Here is a 12,088-nt window from a genome sequence, read left to right on the forward strand (position 1 = left end):
AGTGTGGACACAGCTCAAAACTTGGGCTAGACTTTCCACTTCACATCGCCCATCTATGGCCCATCTATCGCCCAAAACAGACCTCTATCGCCCATTTTGAGCAAAAAGTGGAAACTAGGCCCAAAACATCGCCAAAAAAACAGGTGCCTAAATTTCCACTTTGATCGCTGAGATGAACGGCCAAATGATTGCCCCACACAAGGCCCATCCCAAGTTTCGGCACCTAGCATGCACTTCGCTGGGCTGATGCAAGGCCCAAAAGAGTGCTCAAAAATAGTTGCTTTTACTGTGCCTAAGAGAAGGAAATGAGCACTACGGACACCATTTTGAACTTCAGAGGAAGGGTGGAGGATTAGTTGTGAGTTATTTAGAGAGTTAATTTAAAGATAATTGTACTCAGAATATTGGGACAGGGAATATAAATAAGTATTATCAAGTTATTTTTGGTCAATAGCTTTTATATATTGAAATTATTTTGTAAATAGCTTTTACATAGTGAAGTTTTTTACTGATATTGTTGGGGCCTATCAAACTGACTGGTGTATAGTGTAGAGAGTACAGAGAGTGCAGACTACAGTGATTAGAGAGTATAGAGTGGAGAGATTATTAAAATTAGTGAAAGTAATTATTGTTAGTGATTATGGAGCCTATGCTTTCCCTGCCTTTAATTGCAACTGCTCACAGACTGGTTACTGAAAGGATCAATTGAAGAGGTGACAGAGAAATGCGTAGATGGAGACGAAGACAGAGGAGACTGTACAGCCAATGAAGATACTTAGAAAAGCAATCTTACCTGAACTTATCTGAAAATGCTTGTCTTAGGAGGCTGCGATTCCGGAAGGAGGTCATCGATGAGATATGTCAACTTGTCAAGGGTGATCTGCAGCCTTCCAGCACCATCAGAACCGCACTGTCCGTTGAGGTGAAGGTTACTGGTGCCCTAGCCTTGTACGCATCGGGATCTTTTCAGGCTTCAACTGCGACATCTGCCATATCAGCACGCGACACACTGCTGCATTCGACAGGTGTATGAAGCCCTTTACGCTCGCAGGATGGACTTCATAAGCTTCCCAATCACCAGGGAGGCACAGACCGAGAGGGCTTTGGGTTTCTATAGGATATCACAGTTCCCCAAGGTACAGGGAGCAATAGACTGCACGCACATTGCCCTGATGGCACCCTTAAAGAACCCGGAGGTGTTTCATAACAGAAAGGGGTTCCACTCACTAAATGTGCAGCTTGTTGTCGACCACAATCAAACAATTATGACAGTAAATGCTACATTTCCTGGCAGCATCCATGATGCGCACATCTTAAGAGAAAGTGCTATCCCTGACCTCTTTGTCAATCAGCCAGAAGGTCACGGTTGGATGCTGGGGGATAAAGGGTCTGGCCTTGCCAATTGGCTGATGACCCCTCCGCATAATCCCGTCACTGAAGCACAGAAACGTATAATGAAAGTCACATAGTGGCTCGCAACATCATTGAAAAGACAATTGGAGTCCTAAAGCAGCGCTTCAGATGCCTGGATCATTCTGGAGGCAGCCTACAATACCACCCTGGCCAGGTCGCAGTGTTTATTGTGGTGTGTTGCATGCTGCATAACCCAGCTATAAGGAGAGGACAAGTAATGCCAGATCGGGCTGCAGGTCCACCTCCAAAGGAGGGGAGACAGAAGAGCCAGCCGGTGAGGATGAAGAGGAGGAAGAGACGGAACAGGACGCAGGCGAGGACATAGGGGAGCTCAATCAGCCTGACGATCTAGCACCGGTACCACCACACCCCTCCCGAAGACCAGTAGCCAGGGGCAGTTACACGGCCGCTAAGCTGTTGCGTCAGCAGCTCATTAATGAACATTTTGCATGAACTATCATTGTGGATAGTCAAATGTTCATTTACAGTTAGGGTTAATCAAAAGTTTCATTTGCGTGGGATTTTCTTGTTGTCTTGCCTGCACTGGCCTATCATCGGAATTAATGCTTAGTTTAAGTAAAGTTTAAGTTTAAGTAAAATACTGCTATAATAAAAGAATAAACAAATAAGGATGAACAACTGTAAATTTGTTAACTAATGTAACTAAGAGAGAAGGCACAACATTTGTTGAATTAAAGATTTTTTTTATTAACAAGATAGAAAAAGAATTTTTAATAAACTATTTAATAACACTCTCCCTCCAATCCCCACCCCCGCGCCCCCTCCCCGCTCTCGCCCCAACCCATCCTTCCCTCAAATCCCCAAAACGTTAACAATTAACAAGATAAGAAAAAACAGTTGAACATTGAACATTGAGCATTGAAACGTTTGAAAAACACTCCACACTCCCTACCAGTGGCCATGTTTCCCTCCAGGTCCTGACCCACCCTGTGTTCGCACCCCACCCACCATTTTGGTCTACGCAGACCGACACGAACACGTTGTGTAGAGTGGGACGACAAGACTTCCTGCCGTGGTAGAGATGACGGAGTGGAAGCAGAAGCCTGAGGCTCCACTTCCGTGTCAGGAGGAACTGTGTCCTCCGTACTCGCTTGCGTGCTCGGCGTCTCGCTGCGAGCTGACACGACACCTTGGGGTGCAACGCCGTGTCCAGCCAGCAACACATGCCGTAGGGCATTGGTTGCGACTGTCTGCTGCTGAATGGCCTCCAACATCTCCCGTGCAGCACAGAAGACCAGTTAGAGAAGTTCATGCAGAACTCGCTCCAGGTTGCTGGAAACTGGCTCCAGTTCATGGAGAACTGGCACCAGTTTGCGGAGAAACCCGCGAAACCCTGGATAAGATCGCGACCGATCGTGACCGTCCCCCTGCACAGGGATATCAAGCTCTCCGTCTGGCCCTCCATGGTAGGCGATTGCTCACCCTGCTGACCGGACCTCTGTGGGGTCGGTGTTTGCAACGTTACGCGCCTTGGCGTCACCACCTGCACACCGCTTGGTCCCGGTGCATCATCCATCTCAATAGAGGTGGCCGCAGGTTGTCCCCCCGGCCCCACAAAAACAATTCCGTCGCCTTCTTCCTCCTCCTCCTCCTCTTGCTCTTGCTCAACATGTGTCAGCAGTTCCTCCTCTTCCTCCTGCGAGGTATTTGAAAGCTCAGGAGTAGCGGATGTCTCCACTGACTCTACGGACACTTGACCTTAGAAAGACGAATGAAATTTCTAAACAACTTATAACAATACATATCAATACATATCAATATTTCAATAACCCAAAACATTACAATACTTTTCAATACCCCATATGCACAAGGGTTCATCAGGGCTAACATGACCTCATTCGTAAATCAAGAGTACATCAAAATTATATATCAAATTGCATTCTAATTGCATAACATTACATGCGTAACTAATATATTTTTAGGATGTATTTAGTAATGTTTGACACATTGCACAGTACACTGTTCTCATTACTCACGAGACTCAAGGGTGGGTTCGGCCACACCATGGGTCATGACCGAATGGCTTTCAGTCCCCCCCAAGGTGACTGCAAGCTCCTCGTATTCGTTGAGAATATGAACCGTAGCAGAGCCGAAGCCCGTCCTCCTTTGCTCTGAACAGCTGATAGATATCTTCTTCTGTAAATGATAAGATAACATTGCATGGCATAAGCTAATGGACTTGGTAATAAACATTTAAGACTGACAGATTTAAATGTTGGATTAAAAATTAGCATTGCATTGCATATGAATAATATTTCATAATATAAGATTCAACTTAGTGTTAGGGTGCATAAATTAATTCATAATTTAATTATTTTATACTATAACGAAATTGAAGATTCTAATTAAAATTTCCATTCATTATTTAAATAATACATATGTATGATTTTAAATATAAAATTCAACTTACTCTGGCTGCTGCCAGCAGGCTGTTCCATCTTTTACGGCACTGGTCTGGTGTGCGCACTTCGTTGGATGCCGATGTGACCACATTAGCAATCTCAGCCCATATTGTCCTATATGCACAGGGTGGAGGTTTCCCATGCCCACCCCGTGTCAAGTCCTCCCACCTTGCACTGACAATATTTACGAGGGCCTCGTTGGCATCCTCGCTAAAGGGTTTAGCCCTTCTCCTCTCATTTTCTCCCTCCATTTTGATTTTTTTAATATATTGCAATATTTCAAGATTAAAATATTGTTACCACAAATATAATTATAATAATTATTTGAAATTCAAAAAAATAAGCAAAAGATCTTTCAGATTAGTTATTTTTACGTTCAAGTACAAGATTCACTGTCACCAAACACAAAAGCCTCCTTCCTCTCTCTCTCTCTGACCCTCCCTGTGCTTCTGAGCATGTGTAATGGCCCCGACCTCTCAAAACACGGCAAAGAAAATCAACCACAAAAACAAAACATCCCACACATGCGCAGAATAGTGTTGCTAGGGAAGCTTTTTTTTCTTCTTTGACTTCCATTTTCAGTGGGCGATCGTGAGATTGCCGAAAAATCACATCGCCCATTTGACATCGCCGGGGTAAGGCCGAGTGGAAAATCGCAAAAAAAAATGGGCCTTTTGCCAGGGATCAGCAAGGCCGAGACGTCCCACATTGTTGAAACATGGCCCATTTTTTGGGGCCTTAGCCACCTAGTGGAAAGTCTAGCCCCTTATTTCTGGGCCAACTCAGAGTACTAAGGAGGGAAGAAAAAAACAACAGGCATACAAATACTGCATGCCTGATGACAAACTTTTATAGCTAATTCACCCTCCTACATAGCCATTCTCCTCTATCTATCTTGGACAAAATGGAAGGAGGATGGGGGCGGGAAGAAGGAAATGAAAAAATAGAGAAAGAAAATAAACGGTGAAAAAATAATTAGCATTGTTAGCTATGACAGGTCTCCTTTTATCCCAATTCCCTGCCTTTTCTCCATATCCTTTCAAACCCTTGCATTTCAATTAAGTACCTCCCTTACACACCTCAGTTGACTGTATATTTGACCATCTGCGTCAAAGCGTTTCACATTTTCCAAACCCTTTGTGCAAATATTTTTTTCTGGATTCACTGTTGGATGGTTTAGCTTAAATTATAAGACCATGTGCCTTCGGTCTGGATTCTCCTATCCTGTCAATTCCCTTCATTATTTTAAAGACCTCAATCAACCTCCTCACCATCTCCAAGAAATATACACAGTTTACCATCATAATTTAATCCCTTAATCTCAGGTACCATCCTGGTGAACTATTGCAGAATTCCCCTAGAAACCAGTATAAAGTTCCTAGAATAGGGTGTCCAAAACAGAACACAGTATTTCAAATGAGGTCTGACAAGTGCTCTGTAGAATTACTGTAGAACATCGTTTCTTTTATATACTAATCTCTTGTGACAATGGTGAACAATCCAACAGGCAACTCAATACATGGCAGAGATTGAACCCAAGGCCTTTCTAATCCAAATAACACAGTAACACTCCAGGCTGTGCAGTTATCACTAAGCCATCAGGATAAGAATGTCATGAGTACTTTAGGAAATTAAACATAGGTTTGGAAACCGATTATTTGTTAGATTGTACATGGCCAATGGAAGGTACACACTTGTTGGATAAAATGGCTTTTTCTCATTTCCTTAGTTCCTATATATTGTGTTTCACTGCTGCTGCCTCACTCTGAACAATGGTGCAAGTCACAATCAATAATGTGGACTAGTTTGCTGCAGTATGCACTTTCAGAATCTAGAAAGCAAGGGAAGTCAGCAAGAAAGTATTGACAATTAGATGTAAGGAGGAAGACTTTCTGCAAATTATTTTATTGAAATCTGTGTCACACATAAATTAAGGTGTGGGGTATTATTGTCTGTCATGTTAGCTGAAGATGTTCTTTCAAACACTTTCCTTTGTGTTCTGATGTTATTCTCTCTCTTTAAATACATTTAGAGTATTAATCTATCCTTTGCAGGGACATATTTTATTTAGTTCTTTTTAAACTGCTGATAGTAGAAGTTGTAACATGTTCTGGCCCTGAGGTAAAATATGCAGGAGTTCAATTCAATTTTATTTACTGTTCAGCGGTCTTGTTGTATATATCTCAATTTTGGTGGATTATATTAATCTAAAAATCATAGTCAAGTCCAACATTTGCTTAGTTAACTCATGTCATTTTTATCACTGGAAGATCAGAACAAGCTAGGCAGATGTAACTGCAGCCTCCAGTGACATAAATCAATAGAACAACATAACAGTTTGCTTCTCCTGTTAGACATCAGTTGCTATAAGCAGAATGGAATGGAATACACTGAAATTTGTGATGTATTTTAAGGAAGATAGAAGTGCTGAACCACATCTTAACAGCAAAGAATACAGGAGATTGGGCCAAAACATTTTTTTTAAATTCTATTGGGAACTGTTACAACCTAGAAGTAAAACAGGAGGGGAGAGAAGTGTTCAGTAGAAAATAGCGAAAGGCCAGATGTGAGAGATAAGGGGTTGAGAAGCTCGAAGGTAACATTAAAAAGGCCTTCTGATGAAGGATCATCGACCCGAAACATTACCTCTGTTCCTCTCCACAGATGCTGCCTGACCTGCTGAGATTTCCAGCATTTTCTGTTTTTATTCCAGATTCCAGCATCCGCATTATTTTGTTTTTGTATTAAAAAGGCCCTTCTGCAACAATCACCTTCAAGTCAAGGCCAATAGATTTCACTTATACTGGTCTTGAACCAATCACCTAAAAATAATGCAAGAGGGAATGAGAGATTGAAAGTACTGACTTTCAGGGAGATAGCCAGAAAAAAAATTAATCCAAAGAGTATTTTCTGACAGGTAACAGCAAAGGATTGGAATGTGATATTGTTAAATTACACAGATACAATGTCATATGGTAAAAGTTTGGCCCTTTTAGATGCTTTGCTAACAGATTATTGATCAAAAACCAAGATTAGAACTTAAGAATATAAGAATTAGGAGCAGGAGTAGGCCATTCAATAAGATCATGGCTGATCTTTTATCTCAACACTTTCATGCACTATCCCCATATCTCTTGATTCCCTTAATATTCAAAAATATATTGATCTCTGTCTTGAATATACTCAACGCCTGAGGATCCACAACCCTCTGGGAGAGAATTCCAAAGCATCACCACCCTCTGAGTGAAGAAATTTCTCATCTCAGTCCGAAATGGCCGACCCCTTATTCTGAGACTGTGACCCCTGGTTCTTGACTCCCCAGCCAGAGGAAATATTCTCCCCTGTCAAAACCTGTAAGAATTTTGTATGTTTCAATGAGATCACCTTTTCAGTAGGTTCAGGGTAGACCCAGCACAAGGTTCCGCTGTGAGCTATCTGAGGCCATTTCACTCTGTGACGGTTTTATAATGGATTCTGTGTCCATTTATTGTGCTCTAGTTGAGTTTAGCCTATTTTTTTTTGAACAGTTAAGACCAGAAGCACCTTCATTTTTTGGATGATTTGGTTGCAGAGGGGGCCTGCATCAACATTATATTCTTGTACTGAAAACAGTAGAACTGCATATGCCACACAGTATTAGCAATCCAGGCCCTGTTGCACTTCCATTTTTAATCTATCAAAGTGCATGTTTTCTAAAGCATTTCAATTACACTATGATTAGGACTTCTGTGCAAGCATGTTAAAGAGCCGTGTCATCAAGAATCGCCAGCTTATTAGGATATTGTGGCAAGTCAATGACAAACAGATTAGATAAAAGAGGAGCTATACAGATGGTACCAAGTACAATAAGTTAACTTTCACCTTTCAAGTAGCAAAATGTCCCGAGGTGCTTCATAGTTGATGGTCAGACCCAAGGAGGAGCAATAGAGAAATTAGGGAAGGTGACTGAAAGCAGGATCAAAGAGTTATGTTTTAAGGAAGCTTTTGGAGAGAGATATAGTAAAGCAGAGGAGTTTAGGAACAGAATTCTAAAGTGTGGGGAAAAGTTGGCTGAAATTTCTGCCACAATGAGAGTATGGAGCGACTGGGTAATGAACAGTGTATGAAACATAGAATCATAGAAACATGGAAAATAGGTGCAGGAGTAGGCCATTAGGCCCTTCGAGCTTGCACCACCATTGAATAAGATCATGGCTGATCATTCACCTCAGTACCCCTTTCCTGCTTTTGCTCCATACCCCTTGATCCCTTTAGCCATAAGGGTCACATCTAACTCCCTCTTGAATACATCTAACGAACTAGCATCAACAACTCTCTGCAGTAGAGAATTCCACAGGTTAACAACTCTCCGAGTGAAGAAGTTTCTCCTCATTTCGGTTCTAAATGGCTTAACCCTTATCCTTAGACTGTGACCCCCGGTTCTGGACTTCCCCAACATCGGGAACATTCTTCCTGCATCTAACCTTTCCAGTTCCGTCAGAATTTTATATGTTTCTATGAGATCCCCTCTCATTCTTCTAAACTCCAGTGAATACAGGCCCAGCCGATCCAGTCTCTTCTCATATGTCATTCCTGCCATTCTGGGAATCAGTCTGGTGAACCTTTGCTGCACTCCCTCAATAGCAAGAACATCCTTCCTTAGATTAGGAGACCAAAACTGAACACAATATTCCTGTACAACTGCATTAAGACCTCCCTGTTCCTGTACTCAAATCCCCTAGCTATGAAGGCCAACATGCCATTTGCCTTCTTTACCGCCTGCTGTACCTGCATGCCAACTTTCAATGACTGATGTACCATGACACCCAGATCATGTTGCATCTCCCCTTTTCTTAAACTGCCGCCATTCAGATAATATTCTGCCTTCATGTTTTTGCTACCAAAGTGGATAACCTCACATTTATCCACTTAATACTGCATCTGCCATGCATTTGCCCATTCACCTAACCTGTCCAAGTCACCCTGCAGCCCCTTAGCATCCTCCTCACAGCTCACACCACCACCCAGCTTAGTGTCATCTGAAAACTTGGAGATATTACACTCAATTCCTTCATCTAAATCATTGATGTATATTGTAAATAGCTGGGGTCCCAGACTGAACCCTGCGGCACCACACTAGTCACTGCCTGCCATTCTCAGAAGGACCCATTTATTCCTACTCTCTGCTTCCTGTCTGCCAACCAGATCTCAATCCACGTCAATACATTACCCCCAATACCATGTGCTTTAATTTTGCACACCAATCTCGTGTGTGAGGCCTTGTCAAAAGCCTTTTGAAAGTCAAAATACACCACATCCACTGGTTCTCCCTTGTCCACTATTAGTTACATCCTCAAAAAATTCTAGAAGATTTGTCAAACATGATTTTCCCTTCATAAATCCATGCTGACTTGGACCGATCCTGTCACTGCTTTCCAAATGCACTGCTATTTCATCTTTAATAATTGATTCCAACATTTTCTCCACTACTGATGTCAGGCTAACCGGTCTATAATTACCCATTTTCTCTCTCCCTCCTTTTTTAAAAAGTGGTGTTCCATTAGCTACCCTCCAGTCCATAGGAACTGATCCAGAGTCGATAGACTGTTCGAAAATGATCACCAATGCATCCACTATTTCTAGGGCCACTTCCTTAAGTACTCTAGGATGCAGACCATCAGGCCCTGGGGATTTATCAGCCTTCAATCCCATCAATTTCCCTAACACAATTTGCTGACTAATAGGGATTTCCTTCAGTTCCTCCTTCTCGCTAGACCCTCGGTCCCCTAGTATTTCCGGAAGGTTATTTGTGTCTTCCTTCGTGAAGACAGAAACAAAGTATTTGTTCAATTGGTCTGCCATTTCTTTGTTCCCCGTTATAAATTCACCTGAACCTGACTGCAAGGGACCTACGTGTATCTTCACTAATCTTTTTCTCTTCACATATCTATTTGCAGTTTTTATGTTCCCAGCAAGCTTCCTCTCATACTCTATTTTCCCCCTCCTAATTAAACCCTTTGTCCTCTCTCTGCTGAATTCTAAATTTCTCCCAGTCCTCAGGTTTGCTGCTTTTTCTGGCCAATTTATATGCCTCTTCCTTGGATTTAACACCATCCTTAATTTCCCTTGTTAGCCACAGTTGAGCCACCTTCTCCATTTTATTTTTACTCCAGACAGGGATGTACAACTGTTGAAGTTGATCCATGTGATCTTTAAATGTTTGCCATTGCCTATCCACCATCAACCCTTTAAGTATCATTCGTCAGTCTATTCTAGGCAATTCACATCTCATACCATTAAAGTTACCTTTCCTTAATTTCAGGACCCTAGTCTCTGAATTAACTGTGTCACTCTCCATCTTAATAAAGAATTCTACCATATTATGCTCACTCTTCCCCAAGATGCCTCGCACAACAAGATTGCTAATTAATCCTTTCTCATTACACATTTCCCAGTCTAGGATGAAAGTTGGAAGAGCAGCAGGTGAGAACAGAGATGTGGGGGTGAGGAAGTAGCAGGTAGGGTGGAACGAGGCCATGTACGGATTTGTATTCAAGGATTTTGAAGTTGATGTACTGAGAAATGAGTAGCCCACTCAAGTTGGCAAGAAAAGGGATGATAAATGATGGAAGTATATATGGGAGAGGATAGGGTCTGGAGTTCAGGATGAGATGGAGTTTATGCAGGGTGAAGCTCAAGTGAGTGCCGAGGAGGGAATTGTACAAATCGAGTCTGGGAGGTGCCAAAGGGATAAATGAGGGTTTCAGTGCCAATGTGGGTAATAGATGGGTGATATTTTTGGATGTGGAGGTAGGTAGTCCTGGCGATGGACAGGGGTTTGAAGCTAAGCTCTGTGTCAAGTAGGACAATGAAGTTGCGCATCATCATTGAGCTGAACAAAGTTGTGGTATGAACAGTGCAGACACATTTATGGAATCACCTGTTATGTTGTAGAGATAAAACTGGGTGTACTTGTAAGAGCTGATCCCATGCTTATAGATAATGTCACCAATGTGAGCACATAGAAGGGAGGGGGCTCGAAATAGAACTTTGGAACACATCAGAGCGCTTGTATGGGCACAGGAGATGTCAGTGCAGCAAATGTGCTGGTTGTATTGAGACAAGATAAGAATAGGAATAGAATTACAAGACGTCAGTGCCACAGAGCTGGATCAATGTTGAAAGGAAATGAAGGAGGATGGTATGTTTGACCTTGTCGACAGCTGCAGAGAGGTCAAGCAAGGTGAGGAGCGTTAATGAATCATGGTCACAGTCACACAATGGGGGGAATTTTATCCCCAAAAAGGGTGTGTTGAGGTTGGGTGGGAGGTCAAAGAGTTAAAGAACTGAATCCCAACCCCTACCTGCCTCCGACCCACCCATGGGGAGTGGGCAGCCCATTTAAATATTATAATGAGGCTGGTGTGCCTCATGGTGATCCACCATTACAAATTTAAATGTGCCTGGTCGGGTTTCCCGGGCTGGGTATGGGGAAGCAGTCAGCTAAAGGAAGATGATGACTGCTGATTTCCACTTGCCTCCTGGATCTAGAATCCACCTCACCCATGCCCCGTGTTCGGAGAACCCCCCTCAAGGCCTCTGATCAACCCCCCCTTGAAACTTCCTTCTCACTCCCCTCCCACCCCTACAAGGCTTCTGGTCACCCCACAACCTCCCCTCCCCGAGGTCTCCGATCCCCCCTTACGAGGCCCCCAATCTCCCTCCTGACATCTCCTCCTTGAGGCCAATCTCAACAACAACAACAACTTGTTTTTATATAATGCCCTTAATGTAGTGAAACACCCCAAGACACCTCACAGGAGTATTATGAGATAACAAATTTGACACCGAGCCGCATAAGTAGAAATTAGCACAGGTGACCAAAAGCTTGGTCAAAGAGTTATGTTTTAAGGAGTGCGTGAAGGAGGAAAGAGAGGCAGAGAGGTTTAGGGAGGGAATTCCAGAGCTTAGGACCAGAGCACGGCCACCATTGGTTGAGCGATTATAATCAGGGATGCTCAAGAGGGCAGAATTAGAGGAGCACAGACATCTCAGGGGGGTTGTGGGGCTGGTGGAGAGTACAGAGAATAGAGGGGTGAGGCCAATGAGGGATTTGAAAATAAGGATGAGAATTTTGAAATCGAGGCGTTACTTAACTGGAAGCCAAAGTAGGTCAGCGAGCACAGGTGTGATGGGTAAGCGGGACTTAGTGCAAGTTAGGACACAGACAGCCGAGTTTTCGATCACCTTCAGTTTGCATAGGTTAGAATGTG

Source organism: Pristiophorus japonicus, chromosome 6 (assembly GCF_044704955.1).
Source record: "Pristiophorus japonicus isolate sPriJap1 chromosome 6, sPriJap1.hap1, whole genome shotgun sequence".
Classification (NCBI taxonomy): Eukaryota; Metazoa; Chordata; class Chondrichthyes; family Pristiophoridae; genus Pristiophorus; species Pristiophorus japonicus.